The sequence below is a fragment of the Patiria miniata genome, unplaced genomic scaffold, assembly GCF_015706575.1.
Source record: "Patiria miniata isolate m_02_andy unplaced genomic scaffold, ASM1570657v1 HiC_scaffold_10, whole genome shotgun sequence".
NCBI lineage: Eukaryota > Metazoa > Echinodermata > Asteroidea > Valvatida > Asterinidae > Patiria > Patiria miniata.
The window spans coordinates 16,426,492-16,445,477 of record NW_024037048.1 but is presented as its reverse complement, the minus strand read 5'-3'; positions in this window follow the sequence as shown (position 1 = coordinate 16,445,477).

Here is an 18,986-nt window from a genome sequence, read left to right as displayed (position 1 = left end):
GTGATTTGATGGAAGCTTATCCTTATGAAACAATATGATCATCAAACAAGATTTGTCCAGGTTTTTCGCTTTTTGCAGCGTTCACGTTGGTCTTTTCCAAGACCTGGACACAATTTATTTAGAGCAAATGCATTCAAATTTTCTTTCCTGATTGGTTTCCGTCTAGATTGGTGGGTTGGGTAAGATCAAGACCAACACAATCATCAAGGAGCTCTCCAAACCCTGGATGCTGGATGAGGAAACAGCCTGGAGACCATGGAGACGTTTCCTTGGAAGATCAGCAAGGAAGAAGTCACCACTCTCAAAGAGAAGGTAAAATCTCCCCCTTGCGCTCAAGCACCCCCCCCCCCCCCCACAGTGAAAACTATTTGTAGTGTATTATTGTTAGATAAGGCGTTCCATATACCCAAATGTGTATACTTGTGTAGTAACAGGGTCATAGGTCACTGTGTGTATGAGTTGTATGCATTGTACATACGGACGTTGAGTCGTACTGAATAAACTGTCCGCCATAACCGTTCCACCACAACAAGTCGTCTCGCAATTGTTCATCATTTCACCCACGTTTCGTGTTAAATACACGACAAATTGGCGACGAAGATGGCGAATGAGGATAGCCATGCGCAATTGCCGATGGAAAGGAGCACTTTTCTCCCCCCTTTTTCGTCTCACTACGATAAAGACGAAGATTGGGACTGTTACGTGGAACGTTTTGAGCTCTTCTTACAGGCGTACGGGCTCGACCCGAGTCAAAGCACCCCACGGGTGGCAGCAATGTTTCTCCACTCGATAGGGCCGCACTACTACAACGTTGTTCGGGAGCTCGTGGCGCCAAGCAAACCCAGCACCTTATCGTACGGGGAACTGAAAAAAATACTGCGGAAGCATTTGAAGGCTCCACCGATCATAGTAGCGGAGAGACGCAAGCTTATTAAGAGGGACCAGATGTCATGGGAAAGCATATAGCAGATTACGTGGTAGCCCTCAAACATCTGAGTCTCCATTGCAACTACGGCGACAAGCTCGACGAAAATTTGAGAGACAGATTCATCAGCGGACTGCGCAGTGAGTCCACATCACTCAAGCTCATGGAAAAAGCCAGAGACAAACCTGCACTTACATTTGTGGAAGCAGTGGACTTTGCACAATCAAGGGAGGTGACTTTCGCTGAGGCACGGAGTATGAGAGACGACATGTCAAACCCAGTGAAAAGCAAGACATCAGTCAACGCAGTTCGCCAAAACTTCAAGCCACGCAGGGGTGGACAGACTGGATCTGGCCAATGTTTCAGGTGCGGAAGGAGTTCGCATCATCCGGACCAATGTTGGTTCAAAGAGACTAAATGCAACAGGTGCCATCGCATCGGACACATCGCAAGGAAGTGCAACTCCAGCGGTTTCACGGGCAGGACAGACCGCAGAGAGAACAGGAATTCAGGCCGTCGGGACTTTGAAAGAGAACCTCCAAAGCACGACCAAGACAGACAAGGACCGGACAAGTTCCAAAGGGCACCAGCAAGGCCACGAAAGGACAGAGTGGGACAAACAAAGAACAGTAGGCCAAAGACGGTAAATAAAGTGAGCCAAGTACGTAGTACCAGTAGCGACTCCGAAGTCGATGATGATTATACCGTGTTAAAAGTGAGTAGTAGTAAGAGTAGCCATGGTAACGCTTGTAATAGTAGTAAGCGTAAGGACGAACAGAGAAATAATGATGCCATTATGGTTAAGATGCGTATCGAAGGTAGACTTGTAGAAATGGAATTAGATACAGGCTCTGGGGTGACAATGATTCCACTTAGCATGTATGAGTCAAAATTTGCTGATCTGCCCATGTCTGAGAGTAACAGAGTTCTAACCAGTTTTACAGGAGAATCAGTCCGACCTGTAGGCAAAGTACGAGTTAATGTTGAGTATGGTAGCCAGTCAGTGGATCTGTACCTGTATGTTGTAAAACATACCAAGCATACTTTGTTAGGTAGGGATTGGTTACAGTATGTACGGTTGAACTGGCACGAAATTGATTTATCAGGGGCTGAGACTGAAGATAACGTAGCAGTGGTAGAAAAAGTGAAGGCAATGAATGATTTGAAGGATATCCTGGACAAACATGCCACAGTGTTTGACCATGAACTAGGTAAACTAAAAGGCATCTAGGCTAAAGTTACTCTACAAGAAGATGCTAAGCCAGTTGCATGCAAACCACATAGAGTACCCTATGCAGTCAGACCACAGGTAGAAAAAGAGCTGACGCGGCTCCAAAAGTGTGGCGTACTGACTCCAGTGACACATAGTGAATGGAGCACAGGTATTTTAGCCGTTCCAAAGAAAGACGGAACTGTACGGATTTGTGGTAATTACAAAATTACGATAAATCCAGTGCTAAAACCAGTGGCTCCCCCTAACATAAATGTAGAAGACATTTTGGCAAATCTGGCTGGTGGGGTCACTTTTTCGAAGCTTGATCTCGCACATGCCTACAATCAGATGGAGTTAGAGGAAGAGTCAAAGAAGTTGTGTACCATATCGACACACAAGGGACTCTTCCAGCAAAACAGATTGGTCTTTGGTGTAACCACAGCCCCCGCAATTTGGCAGAATGCCATTGAACAGGTATTGCAAGGATTACCTGGGGTTCAGGTATACTTAGACGATATCCTAGTGACGGGTCACACCGAACAAGAACACCTGCAAAATTTGGACAAAGTACTAACTCGTCTGCATGAACACAGGTTAAAGTTGAAGAGAAGCAAGTGCGAATTCATGTGTAGTTCTGTAGAGTACTTGGGGCACGTGATAGACCAAGATGGGGTACATAAGTCAAAATCCAAAATCGATCAAATTGAACACATGCCTCAACCCAAAGATGTATCAGAACTCAGATCATTTCTGGGAATGCTGAACTATTATCGGCACTTTATTCCGAATTTAGCTGCTGAAATTACATCTCTGAATGCACTGCTTGAGAAGAACAAAAAGTTCAAATGGACGAGCGAAGCAGAGAGAGCGTTCATGAAGGCAAAGCAATTGCTACGCAATTCAGGATTTTTGGTTCACTTTGATTCTGAACTACCGATAACCGTAGCCACTGATGCGAGCCCCACAGGTATTGGCGCTGTGCTGTCGCATATTATGCCCAACGGAGAAGAGCGACCAATTCAGTTCGCATCGCGTTCACTGACTAAAGCAGAGAAAAATTACCCACAGATTGAACGAGAAGGCCTTGCAATGATATTTGCGCTAAAAAAGTTCTACATGTATATCTATGGTAGAAAGTTCACTCTGATCACCGACAATAAACCGCTCACGGCTATTTTTGGCCCAAAAACCAGTCTGCCAACACTAGCAGCGGAGCGTATGCAGCGATGGGCTATGTATATGGCAGGATTTGACTATGAGATACAGTATAGGAGCACAAAGGCGAATGCAAATGCAGACTGCTTATCACGATTGCCATGTATGGAAGCAATTAGTGATGAGTTCGAACCAACTGTTACACACATATTCCATGTGGAGGTCTTGCCTTGCTCACGTGCACAGATTTGTAACTGGTCAAAGAATGACCCAGTCCTATCTAGGGTGATAAGGTTTACTTTGGATGGTTGGCCAAGCAAACTGTCAGAGTCCGAGGAAGTACTCAAACCGTTCTTTCATCGCCGAAATGAAATAACCTTAGAACAGGGAGTCCTAATGTGGGGTATGCGAGTTATTGTACCTGAGCTAGGGCGCACTAGAGTACTAGAGGAATTGCATACTGGACATGTTGGCATAGTCAAGATGAAAGCTGTAGCCCGTAGCTATGTATGGTGGCCTAAAATTGACACAGAAATTGAAAGATGTGCTAAAATTTGTGTCGCGTGTCAAGTGACGCAAAACAATCCGGCACTTGCTCCATTACATCCATGGATACCTGCCTCCAAACCATGGGAGCGTATCCATGTTGATTTTGCGGGACCATTTGAGGGTGTTACCTACCTTGTAGTAGTTGACGCTTTCTCAAAGTGGCCAGAAGTGTTCATTATGCCTACTGTGACATCAGAAAAGACAATCCAAATTCTGCGCTCATTGTTTAGTCGTCATGGCTTACCACAGATATTGGTATCTGACAATGGAAGTCAGTTTACTTCAGCAGAATTTCAGAAGTTTATGTGTGACAATGGTATTCAGCATAAGTACAGCGCTCCATACCATCCCAGTACTAATGGTCAAGCAGAGCGCTTTGTGCAATCACTCAAGCAAGGATTGCGAGCTGCGCGACAAGATAGTGGTACGCTGCAAATCAAAGTTGACAGATTTTTGTTAGCTTACCGCAATGCGGCACACTCTGTGACAGGGGAGTCACCTGCAACGCTGTTCTTAGGAAGACCATTGCGCACACGCTTAGATGCTTTGCGACCAAATGCAAAGATGCGTATTGCAGAGAAGTTGCATAAGCAAATAGAGTACAGAGACAAGCATGCAAAATCCCGCATTTTGCGAGAAGGAGAGCATGTATGGGTTCGAAACTACTTAGGAAAACAGAAGTGGGTACCAGGTTGTGTAGTAGAGAGGAAAGGACCATTGAATTATAAGGTCAGAGTAGACTCTGGGATTTGGCACCGCCATATTGATCAGTTGAGCAAAAGGATTGCTGAAGGGTTCACATCACCCTCCACAGAGGAGGAACCCAAAAACTTTGAAAGTTCAGAAGAGGGAAGTCATCCCTCCATCATGCAAGATTTAACACATGCAGATTTAGGGAATATGGGAGGACAAACTGTCTCCACTGAGGTGACCGAAATCCCACAGTCTATCGCTGATCATGATCTTGAGACTACCCACAATATGGGAGTACAAGCCAAGACACCGGTGGCAGATATGCTTGCTCAATCAGACAGATCACCGCTAGTGTCACCAGTAAAGTTACGAAGGTCAACAAGGATTCGGAAACCACCTGATAAACTTAATCTTTGAAACAAAAGTGTAAGTTCATTCAAGCTAAAATAGAACTGGTTTATTTTATACATAATCCCACACAGAAAAATCGTATATCATGCTAGATAACATGTGATCCGTATTTCTTTGTTAAAACCTGATATTGTTATATGTTAGAGTTAATCCGATAACAGTTTTCAAACATGATTGTAACTAAACCAGAAACCAGATGTGTTGTTTTTATAAGTGTTTGTTAAAAATATAAAGACACAGAGAAAAAAAAGAAAAGGTGGACATCAGCGTATTGTTTATAAAGAACACAGGTAACTCACCATAAACTGTATATGTTATTTTATATCTCAAGTTCATTGTTCTGGGCAAAATTACTCTTGTTGTCAGCGCACTCAGTCGATTGAAAAATGTTTTATGAACATTGGATTAGCAGGGGAGAGTGTAGTGTATTATTGTTAGATAAGGCGTTCCATATACCCAAATGTGTATACTTGTGTAGTAACAGGGTCATAGGTCAACTCGTGCTTGCACGCACTGTGTGTATGAGTTGTATGCATTGTACATACGGACGTTGAGTCGTACTGAATAAACTGTCCGCCATAACCGTTCCACCACAAGTCGTCTCGCAATTGTTCATCATTTCACCCACGTTTCGTGTTAAATACACGACACTATTAACTTTATATTTCTTTTTGTGCAAGTTGGTCAGTAGTGCAGAATGATTCACATGTTAACTAATGCATGCAAAATAGAGAAAAAAAGTAAATTTCAATGACTATCATCCCACCCTATATTTGTAGGCTATAGAAATGTCTAATCCCCAAAACAGATTTTTACCTACCCTACCACACAGTTGTTTTTTTATATGTAATAGAAAACACCACACTTTTTGTTCTTGGTTGGCCTGATTATTTTAATAAATGTTTCAAATAATTTTTGTTTGTGAACCCCCCCCCTCCCCCCCCCCCCACCCGCCCAGGCTTGACCTACTCATCCCTCACCTCATCTCCTTGAAATCCAACTGGGGAAATGCAAGCTGCGCGTTCTTTGCCACCACGGACAAGAAGGAGCAAATGGACAGGGCGAAGATGAACATGGCCAACATGCTCAGCAACTGCTCGGACGTGGAGGTCATCCCGGACCAGAACAAGAAGACCAAGAAGTAGAGCCTGAGACGGTTCAAGGAGCTGTCCAAACCCTGGATGCTGGATGAGGAAGCAGGGGAGACCACGGAGAAATTTCCTTGGAAGATCAGCAAGGAGGAAGTCACTAAGCTCAACGAGAAGGTAGAATCTCCTTCTTGCGCTCAAGCACCCCCCCCCCCCCCTCCACAGTGAAAACTATCAAGGAGGGCCATTTGGGCGCCATCGTGGCTTATAAATGCTGGTACCAAATACACGATAACCAGCATGAGTGAACCAGTGAAGTGTCCCTCATTCCGGCTTCTGCTTGTTTGACTATAAAGCGCCCTCTTTTGTCCATGCATGGAGACAATACACTTAGAGCTCTTCCCAGTACCCACTTTATACGGAAGATGGATAGTGCCACTCAATGAGTGTGAATGTATTTTTTTTTGTACAGCGGCCGCCACTTATTATGTGGCGGCCGCTGTACAAAAAAAATATTCCCACACGCACCAAAGAAATATATTCACACTCATTGAGTGGCACTATCTGTCTTCCGTAACTTAACGCGTAGTACCTAGTTTTTGTGATTTCAACATACAGGGTGAGCAGAATATTTCGATGAGTATTTTGAGTACCGAAATGTGTACTCACAGCCTTTGCAGAATGAATTTTGATGAACAGTTTGAGTAAAATGCAAGCAGGTCTTTAAAGAATTGAGTCAAAGTTGCAAAATGTATAACAAGATCATTAAACTAGATTTGTCCAGGTTTCTCGCTTTTTTTCAGCACTAACGTTGGTCTTTTCCAAGACCTGAACACAATTTATTTAGAGCAAATGCATTCAAATTTTCCTTCCTGATTGGTTTCCATCTAGATTGGTGGGTTGGGTAAGATCAAGACCAACACAATCATCAAGGAGCTCTCCAAACCCTGGATGCTGGATGAGGAAGCAGGGGAGACCACAGAGAAGTTTCCTTGGAAGATCAGCAAGGAAGGAGTCACCACGCTCAACGAGAAGGTAGAATCTCCTTCTTGCTCTCAAGCACCCCCCCCCCCCCTCCACAGAGAAAACTATAAATGAGGGCCATTTGGGCGCCATCGTGGCTTATAAATGCTGGTTCCAAATACACGATAACCAGCATGAGTGAACCAGTGAAGTGTCCCTCATTCCGGCTTCTGCTTGTTTGACTATAAAGCGCCCTCTTTTGTCCATGCATTGAGACAATACACTTAAAGCTTTACCAGTATCCACTTTACGCTTAGTCCCTGGTTTGTGTGATTTTAAGTCCAGTCTTGCAACATCTGTTAATTGTGTCCAACCTTTGACATTCTGGTGGGTTATTTTTCAAATATTAGTATTGATCACTTTCAGTGCAAATTGAACAACCCTTAAGTAGTTCATTTTATTTGCCAAGTGGAACTCGACATATTAAACATCAATATTCCAGTCCATTTTCCACCTAAAATCTTTGGTCTTCTTCATAATTCCCTATTAAAAAAATATCCTCTTAGCCAAGATAGTTAGTCTCTTTCATAAATTCCCTCAAAAGCTCCTTTTAGCCAAGATGGTTAGTCTTCTCCATAAATCCCTTCTAAAACAAATATCCTCCTAACCATGATGGTTCCTCTCCTCCATAATTCCCTTCTAAAAAATATTCTCCTAGCCAAGATGGTTAGTCTCCTCTGTAATTCCCTTCTAAAAAAATATCCTCCAAGCCAAGATGGTAGTCTCCTCCATAATTTCCTTCAAAAAAAGCACCCTCCGAGCCAAGCATGGTTTAGTCTCCTCCATAATTCCCTTCTAAAAAATATCCCCCTAACCAAGATGGTTAATCTACTCCATAATAAAAGTATCCTCATTACCAATAATTATGGTCGTCTTCTCAGTAATTCGCTTAAAACAAGTCTGAGTCTTGCGCGTAACTTTGTACACACCTGTCCCAAGTTCTTTCCACTGACTATCCCTATTGCCGAGTATGATATATGTCTATATCTTTTATAAATAGTCGTCATGCTCATTCAAAGGCATATTCATAGAAAGGTGGAAATCTCCTTGCTGCCACGGTGTCAGATTTAACGTTTGGTATACCGTGAGGTATATCTAGGTTGTGTTAACTTCAGGTTTACTCCGATCTTAACGATAACCAAGTTAACGATCATTAAATAACAATTGACTGTTTTTTTTTCTTTTTCTGAAGGCTGGTACAAGGACAAGATTTTGCCCAAGATGGAGTTCTGTGCTGTTGGTTGGGTAAGATCAAGACCAACACAATCATCAAGGAGCTCTCCAAACCCTGGATGCTGGATGAGGAAGCAGCCTGGAGACCACGGAGAAGTTTCCTTGGGAGATCAGCAAGGAAGAAGTCACCATGCTCAAAGAGAAGGTAGAATCTCCTCCTTGGGATCAAGCCCCCCCCCCCCCCCCCCACAGTGAAAACTATAAACTTTGTATTCATTTTTGTGTAAGTTGGTCAGTAGTCGGCAGAATGATTCACAAGTTAATTAATGCATGCAAATTAAAGTAGAGAAAAAATTAAATTTTAATGACTATCATCCCACCCTATATTTTTAGGCTATTGAAATGTCAAACCCCCAAAACAGATTTTACCTACCCTTCCACACAGTTGTTTTTTTGTATGTAGTAGAAAACACCACACTTTTGGTTCTTGGTTGGCCTGATTATTTTATTATATGTTTCAGTGTCCAATTCATTTCATGGAGCCTTTCAGAGATCTCTCAGGTTATTCTGGATGGCTGCATGTCTAAGGAAACACATGCTTTATATAATGCTCTGTATAATTTTTGTTTGTGAACCCCCCCCCCCCCCCCAACCTCCGCCCCCACCTCCCACCACCCCCAGGCTTGATCCTACTCATCGATCACCTCATCTCCATGAAATCCAACTGGGAGAAATGCAAGCTGCGCGTCTTTGCCACCACGGGCAAGAAGGAGCAAATGGACAGGGAGAAGATGAACATGGCCAACATGCTCAGCAAGTTCCGCATCAACTGCTCGGACGTGGAGGTCATCCCGGACCTGAACAAGAAGCCCAAGGACTGAGAGCCTGAGACGGTTCAAGGAGCTGTCCAAACCCTGGATGCTGGATGAGGAAGCAGGGGAGACCACGGAGAAGTTTCCTTGGAAGATCAGCAAGGAGGAAGTCACTACGCTCAACGAGAAGGTAGAATCTCCTCCTTGCGCTCAAGCACCCCCCCCCCCCCCTCCACAGAGAAAACTATAAACGAGGGCCATTTGGGCGCCATCGTGGCTTATAAATGCTGGTACCAAATACACGATAACCAGCATGAGTGAACCAGTGAAGTGTCCCTCATTCCGGTGTGGCAGATAATTCTGTCCCCCCTGGTAAATGTGTCCCCCCGGACAGATCTACCGGGTCGTGACCCGGTAAATCTGTCCGGGGGGACACTTTTACCTAGGTAAACCTGTCCCCCTCAAGGTAAATCTGTCCCCCTGTACGACGTTAAATGTGTGTCCCCCCCCCCCCCCCCCCCCCCCCGGTAAATGTGTCCCCGTGCAACGTCACAAGTCTAGCACCCAGACTGTATATTAGTGAAGTTATTAACTGTTTTTGCGCGGCGCCTTGCTAAATTCGGGAATGGTGCTTACGTCAAAGCACAACTCCCGCAGCAGGCCTGCGGCGCGCCGTGACCCGTGTCGCGTATAATTTTGCCAATTCTCCTCATTGGAGTCCGTCATGACAGTCACACGTGTATCGGCGGCTGATGCGCGTGTGCAATAGCGATAGGTTGAGTATTACTACGCGAACGAATGCCTTCTTGCAGAAACATAGATCGGTTGATTAACATCTAAACGTTAATATCATTTTTTGATAATTATTGATGAAGGGTGGAAAAATCTAAAAATGTATACCTGTGCGCTGAATTTTTTATAATGACATCAATATAACAACTTATGCGTGCAAAACCAGGGGGGACAGAATTAACTGGAGGGGACAGAATTACCTGGAGGGGGGCACAATTAACGGGACAGGGGGGACACTTTTACCTAGGTAATTCTGTCCCCCCGGACACTTTTACCGGGGGACAGAATTACCGTCCACACCGGCTTCTGCTAGTTTGACTATAAAGCGCCCTCTTTTGTCCATGCATGGAGACAATACACTTAAGGCTTTCCCAGTATCCACTTTATGCTTAGTCCCTGGTTTGTGTGATTTTAAGTCCAGTCTTGCAACATCTGTTTATTGTGTCCAACCTTTGACATTCTGGTGGGTGATTTTCAATAATGAGATTGATCAGTTTCAATCCATTTTTCCGTACAACTCTCAGTTCAATTGATTTGCCAAGTGCATGGAACTCGACTTTAGTAAACATCAATAAATCACGACATTTTTTCGCCTGAAATCTTTTTTTTTTTCTTTCAGACCAACAGACAGATGCGGATCCTTGAATTGCTTCGCCAACATTCCCAGGAGGCTCAGCTCATTGTCATGTAAGTACAAACCGGCGATAATGGCCACTATCGGACAATTAACCTATCACGGTGGAATTGTGTCAACGCAGCTTGTAAAGAATTGTCTAAACATGATATACAAATGGACGCAGAACGCCAAAATCTGAGACAAACAAAAGTTAACGTACAAAATTCCATGAGCCGTTTTGCGGATACCGCCATCTTTGAAATGGGGGGGGGGGGGCATTACATTGAAAAGTCATGCCATCATTCTCAGCTACAGTTGCATGGTGAGACGTATTTTCATTGTAATGCCCCCCCCCCCCCCCCCCCGAAAAAAATAAAAATAAAAAATGGCGGTATCAGCGAAAAGGCTTATAGAGTTGTCTAATGGGCGTGGTTAACTCGCAAACGGCGGTAGGTCAATGGGTGGCGCTTTTCATGGCGGCACAATTGCTGACGTTTACACGAAATACCAAAAATTCTTTAAAAGCCGCTGGCGAAACAAGAAACTTTTTAAACAAAACTAAGGACACTTGTGTAAAAACTAAAAGTTACTTGTGTAAAAAGGGCACTCTTAACAGAATACTGGGGGGGGGTGTTAACTGCTGGTGCAAAAAATGGGGGCTGGGTGAGCAATAGATCTAACAGTGCTTGTGACCCAGTCTGACTGAGCTACTGTGGTCACCTGATCAAAAGTGGTGATCTGATTGGCCAATGTGCACTGTTGATTGACATGCAGGAAGGGTCCATTATAACCTTTTCTTTGATTTCTTGCAGGAGTCTACCTATTCCCAGGAAGCGTACTTGTTCAGCTTACATGTACATGTGCTGGCTGGAGACCAAGGATATGCTGTCAGCAGGGGCGTACTTAATTGCATCATTTGACCAAATATGGCATCCAAATAAAAGTCGATACAACGAATTTCACTTGAAATGATAAAGTGACAAAGGACAATTCCAACCAGTTGAAAGACCCTCCTCACTTGAATGGAATTTGTACTTTGTTTTGATTGATTTCGTTGAGATTGTTTCTTTACCATCTAACGGGCTCACACTTTCACTGATGTTTTGAAAGTGAGTTTCTTGAATGCAATCAAGGAATGCTGATTAAGAACAATGAAAGACTTCAAATAATTTGGAGTCTGTTAATCAAGAAACACTTGTCGCACTTCTACGGGCTTTAAAAACAACAGCCAACTCCACTTTTTTCATTACTGTGGGCACGTTTCTGTTTCAACTGAAAGTAATTAAAATCATGTTGTTTTTTTCCTAACGAAGCCAAGCGAAAAAAGAGAGTATTTATCAACAATGGTGGTGCTTTTGGTAATCCTCAGAATGAGGTTTTATGCATACTGTTTTCATAGCCAGTCAATTGTTACTTTTACATAATTCTCACATATTATAACATTTAAAATAATGCAATCATTTAATAAAAACCAGTGTGTTCTAATTGCTGTGAATAGCATTAGAATATTTCAAACAATTGTTAATCCAAATGCCAAGCTTAAAGTCTATAAGAAAATCAGATTTAATCACTCGAGACTTTTTTCCTGACATGAAATAAAAATTGATACATGCATGGGATTGATTTAATTGACATCATCTGTGCTGGGCATACAGGGAACATGAGGCAAAGAAAATAACAAGTTACAGTAAACGCCCTAAAATTATCCAGGTATGTAGCAAAATATTTTGTTTGTTTGTATGTCTTTTATACTTTGTTTGCTTTAATTAGGATACAGTTATTGTGTTTATTTAATCTGTTTTAAATACCCAATACTACAAATAAGTTGCATTTATATTCGGAAAAAACACGTTATTTTTATTTTGACCAAATGTGGCAATTAAAAAAATGGCGGTCAAAAACATGGCCTAAAAAAATCCAGGTTGGTCGAGATAATGCCATAAACACATTTTTTTTTTAGTTGTTAACATTTCTGGATACATGGTGGCACTGCTTTATTGCAAACCTGTTGTTTCTAAAAGAAAATGATGACCCAGCTTGCTTTAAAAAAATATTCCATCAAAATACTTCTCGATAGGCCTACAATGGGTCAAAAAAAATCGTTGTCAAAAAACTTAACGCGCACTTTTCTCTATATCTCAATACTCATGCATAAAGCTAAATATTTTGTTTTGCAGAAAGTCAAAAAAAATTGGCAAATCCATTGTAGTATACAGATCGGCGCATGCGCAATGCAAAACCATTAATAATAATATTTTGTGACATTGTCATGATTGTCATTGAACATTATTTCTTTTAATTCATTGGTTATTGTTTCGGCAAACATGGAAAGCGATTAAAAAAATCAGCAACACGATGCTCGTGTATCTTTATGTGTTGGATTGTGTTTATTCGGGGTAAAGGAGGAAGCCACTGAATGAGGTGTAGTGATTGGAACTACTATACGCCCTACCGCCCATAGTGAGATACATCGTATCTCCACGCTGCAGAACCACCACCGCGCTCCCAGACACCTGCTCATAGTGACTTGAATCACTGCTCCAGCCAGAGACAACCGCGTCGCCGTTCTTCCGGAGATGAACCCACAGGCCGCTGCTGGAAGAATATTTGCACACAGAAAACATGAACACGTAGGTGCCCGGCACACCACACGTGAACGTGCCGGTCTCGAGATCGAAGCTGGTACCCGGCAGAAGCGTCTCGGTCGCCTGGAAGGGCAAACGGGTGTCGGAACTCGTAGAGGTATCCGAGCTGCTCGTCCTCACCACGGTGAATGCTACCCGCTGGTTGGAGTCGTCTGGTGCCTCCCCTGCCTCACCCTTTTGACCTTTGACACCAGTTTCCCCCGTTGGCCCTACAACACCTGGGACTCCTCTTGGACCAATTTTTCCGGGCTGGCCTATGCCTTCGTCCCCTTGAGGCCCAGCTGCTCCACGCTCACCCATAGGTCCAATCTGTCCAATATCACCCTTTTGACCTGACTCGCCCTTTGACCCTGGTTGACCTAAGGACCCAGGCAGACCTGGTATGCCGGGAATTGCAGCCGGCCCCTGGCAGCACATCGGACACGCCTGAAACGCAGGACCATCACCGTCCGAGGGAACCGGCCCAGTAACGGAAGCTCGGAGGTTGACGGAGTTACCCAGAAGGAGGGCGATTGAAAGAACGGTTGCCACGCAGATATTCATTCTGTACGTAAACAATTAAGCATGAAACTAAACCAAATCAGGTGAGATTTTTTTTTCAATAAAATAGTTTTTAAAAACGGGAAGAGTAGAGAAAAATATTGAGGTTTGATAAACAGGAGAACTAGTCTAAAATTCATGACAATCCGCCGTCAGATTTGAAGAAAGAAAAAAAAACCCAAAAAATGAGATTGGAGGAATCATTGTTCGAAGAATGTTTTCTTTGTTATATAACAGTGGCGTATGAGGGGTCAAGGGGCTAACATTTATGAAAAGCCTAGTTTATAAAACCGGTTGTCATGGCAACCCATCGAATCGATTTTTTTTTTTATTTCGGCCGTCAATAAGAGTTAGGAAAGGTCACCAAAATGCATTCCGATAGGGCGAAGCGTTCCGGAGCTGTAGTATTTTTTTTGGGGGGGGGGGGGGGACGGATTACATCTTGCCCCTTCCCCAGTCCTGATAGAATCATTAATCAAACCTCACCACACCCACCTCGATGGTTCGTTCTTGAAGATCAGGTCCAAGAAGAGATCACAAGGAATTCAGTGTAGGCTGAAAAAAACATACAAACGAAGACTGGTTAAGTTTACACTTTAGTCAGGAATACTATTTTATTATCAATTAAGATAAATGAGTGCGATTTTTTCTCATTTGGATACATTGCCACCCCAAAACAGGAAAAATTTCTCACCAAGTTATTACGGTCAAGTAATTAAAATAATAGGTTTTCTCGGCCGAATTCGTCAAGAAAAACAACCTGTTTTAATGTCGCATTGTTCGATTTCTCTCGAATTGACAAATTCTTGAAATTAGCTTTCAATTTGTTTACATGTTATTATTGAAACGATTTTTTTTTTCAAATTAATATTTGTGAAGGCATGTATCTTTTTTTGAGACACTAGTAACTCGGTCAAAAGTCTGTTGGCATTCTAAGCTTTTGTTGCACTTGTCCAGGCAAATTTACTTTTAACTCCAGTTCACTATGAGTTTTAAAGCAGAAATGAACTTTTTCATTCACTATGAAATATTATAGGGTTTCCCGCCCAATTTCATACTTTGCTAATAATAACAATAAAACATTTTTATTCCAAATCGCATAAAACATGCAGACCTTTTCACACCCGGTTGAATTTAGTGAAAGCTCAACATGTTTCAGGGTATTCTTCATTCACGCGTGAAAAGTAAGCAGCAAATTACGTGAGTTGTGCATTGAATTTCTTGTGCTTTGAATTTCAGTCCCGCTCGGGAATTCACTTTGATGCATACGTTTACAAAAGTAGCACGGTTCAATGATATTTGGAAGTTGCATGAGCAAGATATTGTGTTATAGTGATAAAACAGAGTATATAATGACATGGCTTTTGACAAGTTTGGATTAAGGAATGTACAGCTATTTCAAAGATTGGAATGCCTGGGAAGGGAATATGAAAAAAGCAGAACAGAACTGTATCAATGTAAAGTGTCAAAGTGATAGAAGGAAATACATTTAGAACACTCGCCGATATAATACTATGTCAAAATACAGATTTTTATGTAAGGACAATTAAGTGATTAGTTTGTTAATTGTTGTAATCACTCTTTGGAAGTAAAAACAAAATTGAAAAGTCATATAAATTTGGTTTTTTTTATGGCCAATACGATTGGCGATTTGCGAATTGCAAATTAAATAGACTCCTTATTCCATTGCACTTTCGTTGAAAATGAATACTTCCTCTTACAAATTCGCCGACACTCAGTGCAAAATCGAAAACCAACAAAAGAAATGGATTTTCTTTTGCACGAAAAAAGTTGCCTACACGCTTTGGTGGGTGTAAATATTTAAAAAAAAAACCAATCGAATGCGTTAACTGCAACCTTTGGAAATTTAATGAACAGTCTGTCTGATTGAATGAACAAGTTGCGAAATTGGACGGGAAAACCTATGTGTTATGATTCCCGAACGTGATGAACAATCACAAAAGAACTACAACGTGATCAACGATCAAGAAAGAATGAGGACAATGGTTGCGAACACAATTTTGATTTAAAAAAAAATGCGAACATGATGAACAAGGATACAAAAAGAAGATAAATGCCAAAGAATCTGATTACACAATAACTAAACATTTGTTTCCATCTTAGTTCTTTTTTTTGACAAAGTAATATTTCCATAAAAATGTGAAAGGAAATTCGAGCGTGTGTCTGCCATTAGTTTGGGGCACCCTGGTGAATTTGACGAGGAATTTGCAAAGACTGCAGGCCAAAATGTTAGGCACAGTTCTACGGTGCGTGTTAGGGGAGGAAATTCCTCACTACTACAGGGTGAGTAAAAATAAAAGCGAAACCCAAATGTCGGGACTATTGTTTTATTGAAGTTCTGCATGTAGTACTTTGAAAATCAAGGATATAAAAGCCCAATTTATAAGCTTTCTTTTTAGCACAAGAATCATTCAACTCACTCATGTACTTTTCAAGTTACGCAATTTTAAACACAACCGGATCACAAAAAGGTGTGCGTTCTTTCAGCAAAACGAAAACAATTCACGCATATGTGATTTGTTTTCGTTTTGCTGAAAGAACACTTACTTTCTCGTGATCCGTGGACAGAACTTTAAAACGGTGGTTGTGTTTAAAATTCCTTAACCTCATGTACCAAACGTACATGAGTGATTTGAATGATTATTGTACTAAACAAAAGCCTATGAATTGGGCTTTCATATCCTAGATTTTGAAAGGGCTACATGCAGAACTTCACTATTATGGTCCCGACATAAGGGTTCGCTTTTTTGACTCACCCTGTATAGGCCCTATCACTCGAGCAATGTTTTCTGCTATACATTTTGACCAAAAGGTGTATAAATATGTAGAAAAAAATACAGTCTCCCACCGAATCACTGCTCTGTTCTGATGATTGAGTGAGGAAAATGTCAAATAACAGACACTCACCTCGATGTAACGTTCTTGAATTCTATCACGAAGGGAATCCTCAACACTCAGCAGATTGCGAGCTGGAAATAATACCAACGAAAATGAGTCATTGAACATCCGCTGGGAGATATCTTGGGGGCTGTTGGGGGAGGCATAGCTGAATTTCACAAGTAAAACACCCCCAGATCAAAATCTCTGTCGGGCGAAATGTGATCTGGATTGATAATATATTTTTTAAGCGGAATGCGTCCTGCATGCAACGGCCCTGAACAGACCCACGCACGAGCAACAATATTTATGTCTTCTTTGAAGGATTTAATATTTTCGAATCAAACGCAGTAACTACCAAAACAAATGCCCAGATTTTCTGAGAGAAATCTGTATGCAAAAAGGATTTAAGGCCGCGTAGGATCATTTGCAATTGCCCGGAAAAGTACATTTAATGACAGAAACCTTGCAATGCTGAGAGTGAAGATAAGACTGGTATTAAGTGTATATCCTTTGAAAACTTTGAAGGTGTTTTTAAAATTAAAAAAAAAATAGTTTAAGGTGTTATAAAGCAACGGAATCAAGTTACGAGATCCAACAAAAATAGTGCATACGTTTTCTCTGCATTTTCTCAATGATAGTATCCACTGAGCTGAAACTTCAACATGTTAGTTGCGACCTTCTTAAGTTTTTAAGCCATTTTGTTGCTTCTCACGAAAAAAAAAGATTTAAAAGCAAATAATCCTATGTTTTCTTTTTTTTAAATTGCTTGCATTTGAAATTGTATGCATCACAATGAATATACATTTTCTGCATTATCAAGGACAATCGATCTCATACCAAGGAAGTAGTGGCGGAAATCAGGTGGGCACCGCAGTCAAGTACGGTCGTTACAAAAAATAGTTATGTTCCGGATTGGAAATCAGCGCACCGGTTGGACTACTAGCATCAGCCACCATTCTGTTTGTTAACCGAATAATGTCCCATATTTTTTTCATTATTTGTGTTCTCAAAAAAGTTGGTTAAAGTGGTCAGAAATTGCCTCAGATCGCACCACAGAGCATTTAGAATCAAACAAAAGAAAAAACATTCGGGGCCCTTAAGCGGGCCCTGAACCCCACGCCGTAATTTTTTTGACCCACTTTTAGGGGACAAAATTATTTTTGGGCCCCCCCCCCGCCCCCAAAAAAGTGTTCTGGATCCGCCCTTGAAAGCAGAACAGAAGGGACGAATAATTTGTACAGACGTTCATCAACGCTATACATGATTGCTACAAATGAATCCAACTAGAAAAATTTGAACTTGTATAAAACTGTGTGCATCATGCACGATCCGATCCGTTTGTATTTGCGCCCTCTATATATTCAATGACACGTTCATCCTGCGATGATTGAATGTTTGATGATCAAACTGGGATGGCGCACTGTGAACTCTAGCGAAATGACACAGTTTAACAACAAAGTTCAAAGGGTTCTGAGTATCCACATAAATGATAACACAAAATAAGACAGGCATGTTTGAGTTGTCCGGATTTCCTGATAAACGTTCTTCCGTGACCAACTTCTCCATAACTCTTCATCCTGAATTAGTTTGAGTGATTGCCAGAATACAATGTGAGTACATCGAATCAGGATTTCATGTTTAAAAACTAAAATGATAAATTAAACAGGGAAAAAACGAGGCAGAAAATAAGAAGGTGGTTGATCATACCTATATACTGTTTAGGTTAAAGAGTCGAACATTCGCAAGATTGTTTTCTTTAAACCAAAATGTTAACGCAGTAATTTTTTACCAGAACTATTACAAGTGCGTGAATTATTTTGAATAAGTGCGAATCCCGATCAATTTCAACTATTCTGAATCACAGCAGGGAACTTGATGTAATGAGATCTTTTAAAAAATGCTCCCAAAATTTGATTCAAAACCAGTCGAGTCTGAACAGCTTTGTTTTTGACACTGAATTATTTCGTGTTTGTATAGTGTTATATCAGACAAGATATATCGTCTTAAAAAACTGAAGACGTTTTCTAAATAGTGTGCCGGTGGGCAGACTATTAACGTGTGTTAGCAACGAAATTCAGTGACAAGAACCAAAAAAATAATCCCTTTAATTTATCTGTTTTGGTCAAATGTATAGCATCTACTAAGCTAAAAGTTCAAAAGTTAGTTGTGATGCATCATACTTAAGATTGTGAGCAATTGATCAAATGTTCCTCTAACTGGTTCAAGGTTGCTTGAACTGGTAGTTATAGGAATCACAATGAGCATACAGTTTCTGCATTTGTGGGGGAAATCGATCTCATACCAAGGAAGTAGGGGCGCAAACACTACAGCTGGACTACCGCGGTCAAGTTACAGTCGTTAAATAAAGATTTATTTTCCGGATAGGAAATCAGCGCACCGGTTTGGCTCTAGTAAGCCACCATCTTTTTGTCAACTGAAACTTGTCTCAC